The sequence below is a fragment of the Saccostrea cucullata genome, unplaced genomic scaffold (genome assembly GCF_032062105.1).
Source record: "Saccostrea cucullata isolate Sc308-1 unplaced genomic scaffold, CSIRO_AGI_Scuc_v1 ctg759, whole genome shotgun sequence".
NCBI lineage: Eukaryota > Metazoa > Mollusca > Bivalvia > Ostreida > Ostreidae > Saccostrea > Saccostrea cuccullata.
The window spans coordinates 85,659-98,746 of record NW_026927359.1 but is presented as its reverse complement, the minus strand read 5'-3'; the positions used below and the strand labels follow the sequence as shown (position 1 = coordinate 98,746).

The 13,088-nt window shown below is 35.1% G+C and overlaps 1 long non-coding RNA gene across 1 annotated transcript in view; it reads right to left on the bottom strand.

The window, feature by feature from the left end:
* Positions 1–13,088, bottom strand: part of LOC134274206 (uncharacterized) — a 208,692-nt gene that overhangs the window by 190,023 nt on the left and 5,581 nt on the right. The window lies entirely within an intron of this gene.

The window sequence follows — 13,088 nt, the reverse complement described above, 5'->3', positions numbered from 1 at the left end:
CTGATATCTGATAGCAATTTTTTTTTAAATGTATAATAAGATTTAAATTTTTTGTACCAAATAACTCATCTAGCCATATTCAAAGTTATTTTTCAGCAAATCAAAACACAATCTGAAAATATGTTTCCTATTTCCCAGAAACCCAATTATAAAAGAATACAATAACTTACATGAAAGTTCATTTTTAGCTCTAGTGGTCGAATTCATCAAGAGATTCTCAAATTTCTATGCCTTAAATTTCATGAGTATGTAATTAATACTTTTTTTAGCTCACCTGAGCCGTAGGCTCAAGTGAGCTTTTCTGATCACATTTTGTCCGTCGTCCATCCGTCCGTCTGTCCGTCCATAAACTTTTCACATTTTTGACTTCTTCTCAAGAACCGATGGGCCAATTTTGACCAAACTTGGTATAAAGCATCCTTGGGTGAAGGGGAATTTAAATTGTAAAAATGAAGGGCCAAGTCCCTTCACAAGGGGAGATAATCAAGAAAAGACAAAAATTGGGTGGGGTCATTAAAAAATCTTCTCCCCAAGAACCACTGGGCCAGGAGAGCTGAAACTTATGTGGAAGCATCCTGGGGTAGTGCAGATTCTACATTGTTCAAATCATGACCCCCGGGGGTTGGGCGGGGCCACAATGGGATATCAAAGTTTGACATAGAAATATATAGGAAAAATCTTTGAAAATCTTCTTCTCAAGAACCACTGGGCCAGAAAAGCTGAAACTTATGTAGAAGCATCATGGGGTAGTTTAGATTCTAAATTGTTTAAATCAAGACCCCCGGGGGTAGGGCAGGGCCACAATGGGGAATCAAAGTTTTACATAGAAATATATAGGAAAAATCTTTTTCTCAAGAACCACTTGGCCAGAAAAGCTGAAAATTATGTGGAAGCATCCTGGGGTAGTGTAGATTTTAAATTGTCTAAATTATGATCAGTGGGGTAGGGTGGGGTCACAATATGTATTACAAGGGGGAAATCTAGTAAAGAACAGAATGGTCAAAGCTTCTCAGGTGAGCGATGTGGTCCATGGGCCTCTTGTCTTTTATAACAATTTTATTACCCCCATCTTTCAGAGATTGAGTTAATCATCTTGTCAAAAACACACTATTACGACGTCATTCTACCTATCAGTTGAAAAATCGTTTTAAATTCATTTATAAAAATTGTTATCAAATTTTTTAACCTGTAATTTCTTAATTTTGTTCAATTTTAAAGTTGCTTTAAAACAGCAAATACGCTCCATTTTACTATGATGCGCAAAGTATTGCACAATGAAAACCCCAGTCGGCCCCTTAAATATAACTTGGCACAGTGAATTATACGAAGATACATTTTTCTGTTCATCGGTTTTTGATTTCCTTAAGTGGTGTTGCCATGGTTACTAAAATAGAAATTTCCTTGAAATATTTCTAAACTGCTGCTCCTCCTACAGTTTTGGTCTGATTTCAGTATAGCTTGGCACCAATTTAAATTACATGTTAGATCTGCTTGCATAATCCCTACACAAACATCTTACAACATCCCATTGAGGGTTACGTCAGAGGTCAAATTCTATCAACCAATGAAATTGACGCCTGCAAAATCAACGTATGTATTATGTTGAAGTGAATAAGTCTAGAGTTGTTCCGAATTTGACCTGTGATGTGACCCTCTAGGGGATGTTGTACATGTACGATGTTTATGGCACGCTAAATTCACAAAAATGATCTAAACATAGTTTCACAGTTGTAAAAATAGGTTTATCGGTTGTAAACTATAGTGTACGGACTGTAAACCATAGCCAACAGCGTTAATCTATATTTTACATCTGTAAACCATAGTTAACGCGATAATACTGTATACAGGGTTATTTTCGCCCCGTGTTATTTTCGCCCTTTTATACTTGCTTACAATTTTGCCCCCCCGCTTTAAATTCGCCCAGTCCCAATTTTGTTTAAGAATTTATACTGTGTTCGCCCCGTTTTAAATTCGCCCACTTGTGACAAGGGCGAAAGGGGCGAAAATTTCCCCATATACAGTTACTGTATATGTTTCAGAACAGTAAACTATACTTAACACTGAAAACAATCATTTGCGATTCAAAACATAGATTATCTGATAAATACAGTTTCACGATTTGTAAACTATGGTTTACAACTATAGTTAACGATCTGATAAATATAGTTTCACGATTTGTTAAACAATGATTAACAACTCTTAGCTATAGTTCACAATTGTAAAGAATGAGGGCGCTTTTGAATGGCATTCGGCAGGAATCTGGGCGTACTTGAAAAGTGAAAATTTTATCGACATATCACAAGAAATTTTAACATTTTTTTAATTTATCGGGTTCGTGTGCAGTAGGAAAGGAAAATATTTTTCCGAAAGTGCATTTTCATTAGCTAAAAAATAACCTGAAAATTGACTAGATCAGACATTTCGTAAAAATGGTAAATTTTTAAACACATTTTTCTGATATTTTTTCTTTCTCTGGGTCTTCTGTCCATGATTTTGAAACGTTTGTGCGCATTTTAATTCAAAGAAACGAAATAGCAGTTTGTAAAAAATGGAGAGAAGACCCAGAGACCATAAAAATGAACTTTTTCCCAAAAAAAAATCCAACTGTGTAAATGATGCTTTTTTGTCCTTTAAAATCAACTGTATGTGTAGCGGTGATAGCTCAGTAATATGGGCTACCTGTTCACTGAACTAGATGAGGAAAGTTTTTGGTTCGAGCCTCGCATGGGGCGTTAATGTTTTTTTCATGCAAACAACCATTTATTTTGTCGGTGTCATTTTATGTACAGAAGTATTAAAATTTAAAATTGAATAAATTTTGATTCAGTTTGGTTCTCGAGCGAAATCAGTTCCAATCTTCTATTCTATGATGATCTATGTACACTTATCATCTATAGCTTTAATCTTATGGGTGTTTATTTTTGTGAAACATTACTATGTTATTGTACCTCGTATGAAAACGGTCATAAATGTTACAATCTGACAAGGTCTTTCAATCTAAATGAAAATAAATCCTATGATTGTGTTTGTAAAATCTGACCAGCTATGTTCAGACAACCAAAGCATGGACATTTAAACCATAAATGTTTCGTGTAAATGATTTCTGCATATCACACGCCAAATCTTATAGTTTACAGAATCTATGTTTATCAACAAAATCTATTGTTAACGTTTTATTACAGACAGATAAACTTAGATTAGCATTCGTAAACTATAGTTAACAACCCTTAAATATAGTTTTACAGATGTTAACGATTAGTTAACTTTAGTTCACAGTTTGTAAACTATAGTTTACAGTCGATAAACCTAGTCTATCAACTGTGAAACTAGTTTAGCTCATTTTTGTGAATTTGGCGTGCCATAGATGTTAGTGTAGCAAGTATGCAAGTGGATCTAACATATATTTTAATTCCATTAACTTGGCACACAAGTAGAATAAAATCGGTTCATATTGATTTCCATGAAAGGCATTGCCATGGTTAATACAAAAAACAGAAATTTCCTTGAAAGATTTTCAAAATGCTTCTCATTGACCTTGGTGTCATTTGAAAGAACTTAATTGTTGGAGTATGCATGCCAAATATGCAGTCTCTATCTTCAAATATTATGGCGAAGGTACGAAAAAGATATTTTTAGCATATAGGTTACAGTCAAGGTCACAGGGTGATTGATCTTGATGGTATTTGAAAGAACTTAATTAGTTGAGAATGCATACCAAATATGAAGTCTCTATCTCTCATGGTTCAAAAGTTATTGTGAAGGTTCAAAAAAGCTATTTTTAGCATATAGGTCAAGGTCACAATGTCATTGACTTTGGTGTCATTTGAAAGAGCTTAATCAGTGGAGTATGTATATCAAATATGAAGTATCTATCTTTCATGGTTCAAAAGTTATGGGAAAGGTTGAAGTTTGCAGACATACAGACAGGACAAAAACAATATGCGTCCCCGATCTATCGATCCGGGCGCATAAAAACCCCACTGCCCCAGCAAACTCAGGGAGTTGTGACTCTCTGTTTTAGGTGTATTAGTAAATAGGATGTCAAATATGAACTCTCTATCATTTGTCATTCAAAGGTAGTCACCAAAGTTAAGATATTTGGAAATTAGGTCAAATATCAAAGTAACAGATTAAAAAATTATAGTATATTTGGAAACACCTTGTCACAGGTAATGCAACTTGAAAATATGAAAGCCCTATTTCTTCTCAATCAAAAGGTATAAGGTAAAATAATATTTTGATAAGTAGGTTAAACGTACAGGTCTCAGGGTCAAAAGTTATATACATGTGTAATATGAAAGGTTTTCTCTTCCAAAAGTTGTGACCTAAAGTAATGTTTAAACTTTTGAAAAGTAGGTCAAATTTCAAGATCAAAGGTTAGAAAATTACAGTATATTTGGAAAGGTCTTGTCACAGGTAATTTACATGTGAAATACGGAAGCCATATCTCCTCTCATTCAATAGTTATGACCAAGGTTTAAGTTTTTATGACAGATGGACAGACTAATAGACGAATGAGATTTAATTTCCCCTTATCTACATGTATGTATGTGAATAACGCACCTATTACCTTCACAAATTTAAAAAAAACGGTCAAAATCATGATTATGAACTTCGAGTCGGTCTGGGTACAGCCGAAGGTTTGGAATACACCAGTTTGTTAAAAGACCGACTCCTATGCGTGTTACCCGACCTTAACATTAAAACATAATGAGAAAATACAATACTGAATATAGTTCCTGTACCTTATCTTGAAGTCGCCTTATGTGACACATTTTGTTAATTGATGGCCTCATAAACACCAGGATATTAATGGTTGAATCAGGCCCAGACTTTGGTGCAGCATTAACAGGAATCGGCTGATTCGTCGAATTTCTCGTGTCAGATTAATTCAAAATTGAAACTAATAATGTCCATTTATATATCAGTGTTACAGGTTTATATTTTCCACAATGTCACAAAGCAATTTGAGCCCAAATAACCCCAGCGCTCTATATCAAAATAATTATTTGTGATATTGTACTTCTTCAATTAATCATTTTTTGTTCATAATTTCCCTTGTACTGTGTAATAAAAATGCAATGAAACAAATATTTCTAGCTTTGCATATTTTAGGAGTCATAAATCTGTTGTGCCTGTGAAATATTTGCTAGAAGTAAAATTTGTAAATTATCTGTAGTACTCAGTTGAAGATTTCTGGTTTCTGTGAATTACCCACATTAAACTATTTTTTATTTGTTCAATAAGACATGCATCTAATGATTACGCTTGCAGAATCAAACATAATCACGTCATCTACATTAGCTGTGTTTTTAGCTCACCTGAGCCGAAGGCTCAAGTGAGCTTTTCTGATCACATTTTGTCCGGCGTCCGTCTGTCTGTCTGTCCGTCTGTCTGTAAACTTTTCACATTTTCGACTTCTTCTCAAGAACCGCTGGGCCAATTTCAACCAAACTTGCCACAAAGTATCCTTGGGTGAAGGGGATTCACGTTTCTTCAAATGAAGGGCCACGCCCTCATTCAAGGGGAGATAATTGGGAATTAATGAAAATTTAGTGGCATATTTTAAAAATCTTCTTCTCAAGAACAACTGTGCCAGGAAAGATGAAACTTATGGGGAAACATCCTCAGGTAGTGTAGATTCAAATTTGTTCAAATCATGACCCCCGAGGGTAGGGCGAGGCCAAAATGGCCGACCAAAGTTTTACATAGAAATATATAGGAAAATTCTTTAAAAATCTTCTTCCCAAGAATGACACAGCCATAATTCATCATATTTATATGGAAGCATGTTCAGGTATTGTAGATTCAAGTTTGTTCAAATCATGACCCCCGGGGGTAGGGCGGGGCCAAAATGGCCGACCAAACTTTTACATAGAAATATATAGAAAAATTCTTTAAAAATCTTCTTCTCAAGAATGACAAAGCCATAATTCATCATATTTATATGGAAGCATGTTCAGGTATTGTAGATTCAAGTTTGTTCAAATCATGACCCCCGGGGGTAGGGCGGGGCCAAAATGGCCGACCAAACTTTTACATAGAAATATATAGGAAAATTCTTTAAAAATCTTCTTCTCAAGAATGACAAGGCCATAATTCATCATATTTATATGGAAGAATGCTCAGGTAGTGTAGATTCAAGTTTGCTCAAATCATGACCCCCCGGGGTAGGGCGGGGCCAAAATGGCCGACCAAACTTTTACATAGAAATATATAGGAAAATTCTTTAAAAATCTTCTCCTCAAGAATGACAAAGCCATAATTCATCATATTTATATGGAAGCATGTTCAGGTTGAGTAGATTCAAGTTTGTTCAAATCATGACCCCCGGGGGTAGAGCGGGGCCAAATTGGCCGACCAAAGTTTTACATAGAAATATATACTAGGAAAATTCTTTAAAAATCTTCTTCTCAAGAATGAAAAGCCATAATTCATCATATATATATATATATATATGGAAGCATGCTCAGGTAGTGTAGTTTCAAGTTTGTTCAAATCATGACCCCCTGGGGTAGGGCGGAGCCAAAATGGCCGACCAAAGTTTTACATAGAAATATATAGGAAAATTCTTTAAAAATCTTCTTCTCAAGAATGACAAAACCATATCATATTTATATGGAAGCATGCTCAGGTAGTGTAGATTCAAGTTTGTTCAAATCATGACCCCCGGGGGTAGGGCGGGGCCAAAATGGCCGACCATAGAAATATATAGGAAAATTCTTTAAACATCTTCTTCTCAAGAATGACAAAGCCATAATTCATCATATTTATATGGAAGCATGCTCAAGTAGTGTAGATTCAAATTTGTTCAAATCATGACCCCCAAGGGTAGCGCGGGGCAAAAATGGCCGACCAAAGGTTTTAAAGATATATATAGGAAAATTCTTTAAAAATCATTTTTTAAAAAATAGCAAATCCATGATTGGTCATGGGACTACATTTGGATTTAAACTTTACAATAAAAAGCCACTTTCTACTTTTTCCTACCCTTAGTGCTCAGGTGAGCGATGTGGCCCATGGGCCTCTTGTTCTAGTAAGCCAACTGTGAAATTGATTTGAAGACCATGATATATAAATTCAATTTGATATTAAAAAGAGATGTTGCACATTCAATATACATTAGTTATAAATGAAAACTTAACCAATAAGTAACATAACACATGTATTGAAAGTGAAATTTATAAAGATTGTTCACTGAATATACCATCTCATTTCAACATATGCATCCTTCTTTCCTCAACTTGTTTGTCAATAGCTTGCTTCTAAAAATTAACTTTTTGGTGCTAGATCCATTATGACGTCATAATCACTTTCAACTTTCTTTTCCCCTTACTTTACGGCTCTAATAAATTAAAGTTATGTAGAAAATAAATTTTTTTCATGGAATCACAAAAAAGTAGTTCCGTTACCTATAGTAAATTTGACATTATCTTAAAGAAGAGGCCAAGAACACATAAATTATCTTTTTCTGAAAGACTGTAGGCAATCTGGATACATTTTCTTTGTCTGATAAGGAAAAAAAACTCCCATATTCCTGACTGGTTGTCTTAATTTTTGATGGGAAATGACAGTTTAAAATAGGATTTTTTTATCTTGTTTACCTACAAATTATGCCCCGAAGCACCTTATCTGACCAAGCTTAAGTTATAAAGCATCATTAAAGAAATGTTTTTCTTAAATTTGATATATCTGTAGGCACCTTTCATTTACTAGATCTTGACTTTAATTAAATGACGTTTTTTAAACAATTGCTTTTACGTCATTTTGCACCAAAGTACCCGGTATATCATTTTGCCCCTCAACCGAGCAATGCCGCAGTTATCGGAAAAGGGTCTATTCAAATAAGTATTGTTAATTGATAATACCCATCGATATTTTTAATTGTCGAGGTGAAGACCACAGCAATCATTTGTGCACTTACCTGCACTGTCATGAACATCCTAATTTTTTTTCAATTTTATTTTCCATAAAATTTGTTAGGGTCATATTGTTTCCTTAAATGACTTTGACGACAGTTAACTTTGTGTACAACGGTCGACATGGGATGCTAGCCACCTGATCGTTCCTCTGGGTGTCCAGCAGATATAGCGTTTTTTGTCCTTTTTAGTTTACCTGAGCTGAAAGCTCTAGTGAGCTTTTCTAATCACCTGTTGTCTGTCAATTGTCTGTCTGTAAAATATTCACATTTTCAACTTCTCAAGAACCACTGGGCCAAACTTAATTAAATTTGGTACAAAGCATTCTGGGTGATAGGTAGTTATGTTCCTCAAACGAAGTTGGGGAACATATTGTTTTTACTCTGTTTCTTATTATGTTCCCCAAACGAAGTTGGGGAACATATTGTTTTTACTCTGTTTCTTATTAAGGTCTTCCGTCTTCACGGAAGACCTTATAGTGATTCTATTGTTTCTTATTAAGGTCTTCCGTCTTCAGCGGAAGACCTTTCTGTTATTCTTAGGTTTCTTTTCCACAGTTTTTATTATTTTTTTTCTTACATATTTTGTGCACGCGAGTTCTCGAAAACGCCTTGATCGATTTTCATGAAACTTTCAGGAATGATAGAACATCAAAAAATCTAGATATATATTTTTTTGTTTTGATGACGTCACTTCCGGTTCGGAGATTTCTGCGATTTTGTCATTTTTAGAGGGTCACTTTGTCCGGCAATGTTCTCAAAAACCATTGAAGATAGAAGTGTGAATTTTTGAGGGATGCTAGAGCAAACTTTGGAGAAGTGCCTTTTGTATATCACAACTACCGGAAGTACGAAGCGCCGACGCTCGCTATGGCCCGAAAATAGACCTATCGCGAATTTCAAAATTTTTAACATCTTTTCTACGATAGCTTTTTACCTGGAAATATTTTGTTAAAACATATAGAACAAAAGAAGTGTAGAATTCCAAGATCTTTCAAATGATATCTTGTAAAAAGGGCTGGCCCCTAAAATTAAGGGCCTATAGGGGCCGAAAGTTTTTTCTTTATATCTAAAAACGTATCGAGAATTTGTAATACATCAAAGAAGCAAAGTTGTCCAAAATGTTAAGTTTAATCTTTTGGCGTCTTCAAAATACGTCCGGCGTCGTCACTTCCGGCAAAACCGGAAGTGGTCGGAAAACGCGTATTTTTGCGGAGCTTGGGAAGTTTTTGGGTAACATATGTCTCTGGAAGCATAAAAATTAATTTTCCGTCCGTCGTTGTCACTTCCGGTGAAACCGGAAGTAGCAAAAAATGGCTTATTTTTGCATTGTTAATTAACATAGTTTTAGATGATACAACCCATTTTTGGCGTTATTTCTCATTTTTGTTAAAAATGAAAGCTACTTCCGGTCGAACAGGACGGAAGACCTACTCGTTGCTTTGCAACGAGCTTTGCTCTAGTTATTATTATTATTATTATTCTTTTTTTTTAGACAAAATTTTGTGCAGGCGATTTCTCGTAAACTATTCGGTGGAATTCAATGAAAATTTCAGGAATAATAGGTCACTATATGAATTTTATATAAAATTCCGTTTGTTGGAAAATTTGCTACCAGTGCCAAGTTATGGGCAATTTCCTGATTTTTAAATGCAATTTTGTCTTCGAATGTTCTCGAAAACGACTCAAGATATTAACTGGAGACTTGTTAGAGATGATAGACCATGAGTTATAGATGTGCAATTTTGCCTTCGTTTGCGTCGTCAGTACTTCCGGTCGCTACAGGAAGTGAATTCAAAATATGCACTTTTTCAACTTTTTTTGTTTTTCAATATTTTTCTTTGATATATTTAATATTAATGGAGACCCTACTGGAAAGGCCTAATATATAGTTTATTTTAGAATTGATCAATCCACACACTAGATATTCGCATTTAAAAATCTGAAGCGTGTCCAAGATGGCGGGGCGTCTCCGTGAACTCCACCATTAAGCAAGTCGGGTTCTAGAAGGTCAGCTGAGCGTTTAGATGAACGAAACTTCTACCAAAAAGATTTATGAAATGTAAAAGATTATTTAGATTGCTACATCGCAATTACGTTGCACTGAGTATAGTTTTAATATGAGGTTTCCTCAAACGTCTATTGAAATTGCTTTTGTCTGCATCTCAAAGTAGAATACAACATGACTACAAGTGGAAATACGATGACAACAATCTTTTGTTTTGCACCAGGGAAAACTTATCCTAAACCATGGTTATAAGTAATAGCTTTTCAAGAAACTTGCCTGACTTAATATTCAGTATGTTTCTGAAGTATTGCTTGACTTCTGTTTATTTTTCCACGCAGGCTTGTGACATATTAAATGAATAGAAAAGACAAAAATAAGAAAAACATTTTTTAAAAAGATTGTTTATTAAAGGTGATAAAAATATTCTTGAAATAAATGCAAGTTATTGAACATAAATTGTATCACATTCCTTGACCGTCGGAGGGCGAGTGATTTTTTTTTTCAGTGAAACATTCCAGTCTTTTCATGAACGTGTAACTCATCTCCACTTTGGGGGAAACAGGATACAAAATTCGTGGAAAATCTTACCGAATTCACAGCTTTAGTGTTACTTGGCCGTATACGATATTATATTTGTATAATGTGATAAATATACTTTCTAACGCTCGAAATTCCGGTTTTAAGAACATACATTTCTAATTTTCATTGAAGCTATCAAATCCATCAAATAGATCAAATATTTCAAAGGAATAGCGTTAAGAACTACTTGTGACGTTTGGCGCGAAATAATGTATCGTGACCCGACTTAAGTAGTAGACAAATGGTGACAATAGTGCAGAAATATATAACATTGGCATGCCTGTATATGGAGTTGCATGGAATAAAAAGTGGAATACATATCGAAAAAAGGAAAGAAAACAGTGTCATCTGTTTATCACTAATAGATTATCTATCCTAAAAATTACTGTTAAAACTCAAGTAACAAATTCCGTTGTGATCAACTTGAGCAAAGTTTAGCAAGCTGGCTGTCATTTTACAATTCCAAACTGAATTTAAAAAAAAAATGTAATGTATGTTGGAATCAAAAAACCAATCTTGCGATATTCGAATGTTAAATTTGAAGCGGGTTCCAAAAGGCGTAATGGGTACCGCAATGGATTTTCACGCTGGCGACCCGGGTTCGATCCCCCTTGTGTCCGATTTTTAAAATCTCTTTTTAAGTCTGATTTTACGTTGTTTTTTTTTCTGAATCGGACGGAAGACCTCTCGTTGCTCGCAACGAGTTTCGTTTCTAGTTATTATTATTCTTCTTCTTCTTCCTGGGTACTTTTTTGTCCGGGAGTGATCTTGTAAACTGTTCATCCGATGTAGATAAAACCTTTTTAGGGTCAGTAGACATGTTATGTAGATTTGTGGAATCAAGGTCATTTTGCGTGCACGTGCTTGCAAGAGCGTGCGCGTGCAAAACGTGAAATGACCAATATAATAGATATAGCCGTAACTTTTTTATTTTTTGATGAAATGCTTTGAAACTCATTATTTGATTATTTATTAGTAGTATAGACATGATGACTTGGTCAAAATAGCAAGATCTCACGCGCATGCACGTGCGCTTCGCTCTGATTGGCTGAAACTAAAGTCTCTATATCTTTCTTGTTTTTCGACGAAATCCTATGAAATTTTGAACATAGCCATGCATTAATATATCCTACAATACGATATATAGCATTTCTCATAAAATCACGTGCATGCACGTGCGCTGCAATCTGATTGGCTAAAACTTTAAATAGCTATAACTCCCTTGGTTTTCAACCAAACAGGATGGGATTTGGAACATAGATAGATATAATGAATTTCTACAACATGATATGGTCGCCATGCACATGCATACACGTGCGTGTACTTGCGCTGTAATCTGATTGGCTGAAACTTAACTGCTTTGGTTTTCAACCAAACGGAGTGGGATTTAGAACATAGAGAGATGTAATGGACGTCTACAAGAAGATATGGACATCATGCTCATGTATGCACGTGCGTGCACGTAAAATGAGTTAAATCAAAAATACACTTGAATGAGCGTATTTTTAAATACTTTTGGATTAAATACTTTACTATTTAGTGTATTAAAATATGTATATTGTGTAGACAAAATTATATGGTCATTACGCTCATGCATTCACAAGTGCAAGCGTGCAATGCTAAAATTTGAATGAACTTGGCGTTGTTAAAGTCTCAATGCATAGATTTTGTCCTATTTAATGAAGCTTACAGGGAATATGGCACCAAAAGGGAGTTGGGGAGCGTTTGGGGAACATCTGTAACGGTCCCCGTTACAATTAGCACTAGTTATTATTTTTCTTCTTCCTGGGCACTTTTTTGTCCGCGAATGATCTCGTAAACTACACATCCGACTAAGGTGAAATATTTTTAAGGTTAGTAGACATGTTATGTAGATTTGCGGAACGAAGGTCATTTTGCGCGCACGTGCTTGCAAGAGCGCGCACGTGCAACACGAGAAATGATCAATATAATGAATACAAGCGTAACTTTTCACATTTTAGATGAAATGCTTTGAAACTCATAATATTAGGATATATTAGTAACATAGACAATATGACATGGTCAAAATAGCAAGATCTCACGCGCATGCACGTGTGCTTCGCTCTGATTGGCTGAAACTAAAGTCTCAATATCTTTCTTGTTTTTGGACAAAATCCTTTGAAATTTTGAACTTTGCCATGCATTAGGATATTCTAGAACATGATATATAGCAATTTTCATGAAAACACGTGCATGCACGTGCGCTGCAATCTGATTGGCTCAAACATTAAATAGCTATAACTCCCTTGGTTTTCAACCAAACAGGATGGGATTTGGAACATAGATAGATATAATGGACTTCTACAAGAAGGTATGGTCACCATGCACATGCATACACGTGCGTGTACTTGGGCTGCAATCCGATTGGCTGAAACTTAAAACAGCTATAACTTCCTTGGTTTTCAACCAAACGGGGTGGGATTTAGAACATAGATAGATGTAATGGACTTCTTCAATAAGGCATGGTCACCATGCTCATGTATGCACGTGCGTGCACATGAAATGAGTTAATTCAAAAATACACTTGAATAAGCGTATTTTTTTAATACTTTTGGATTAAAT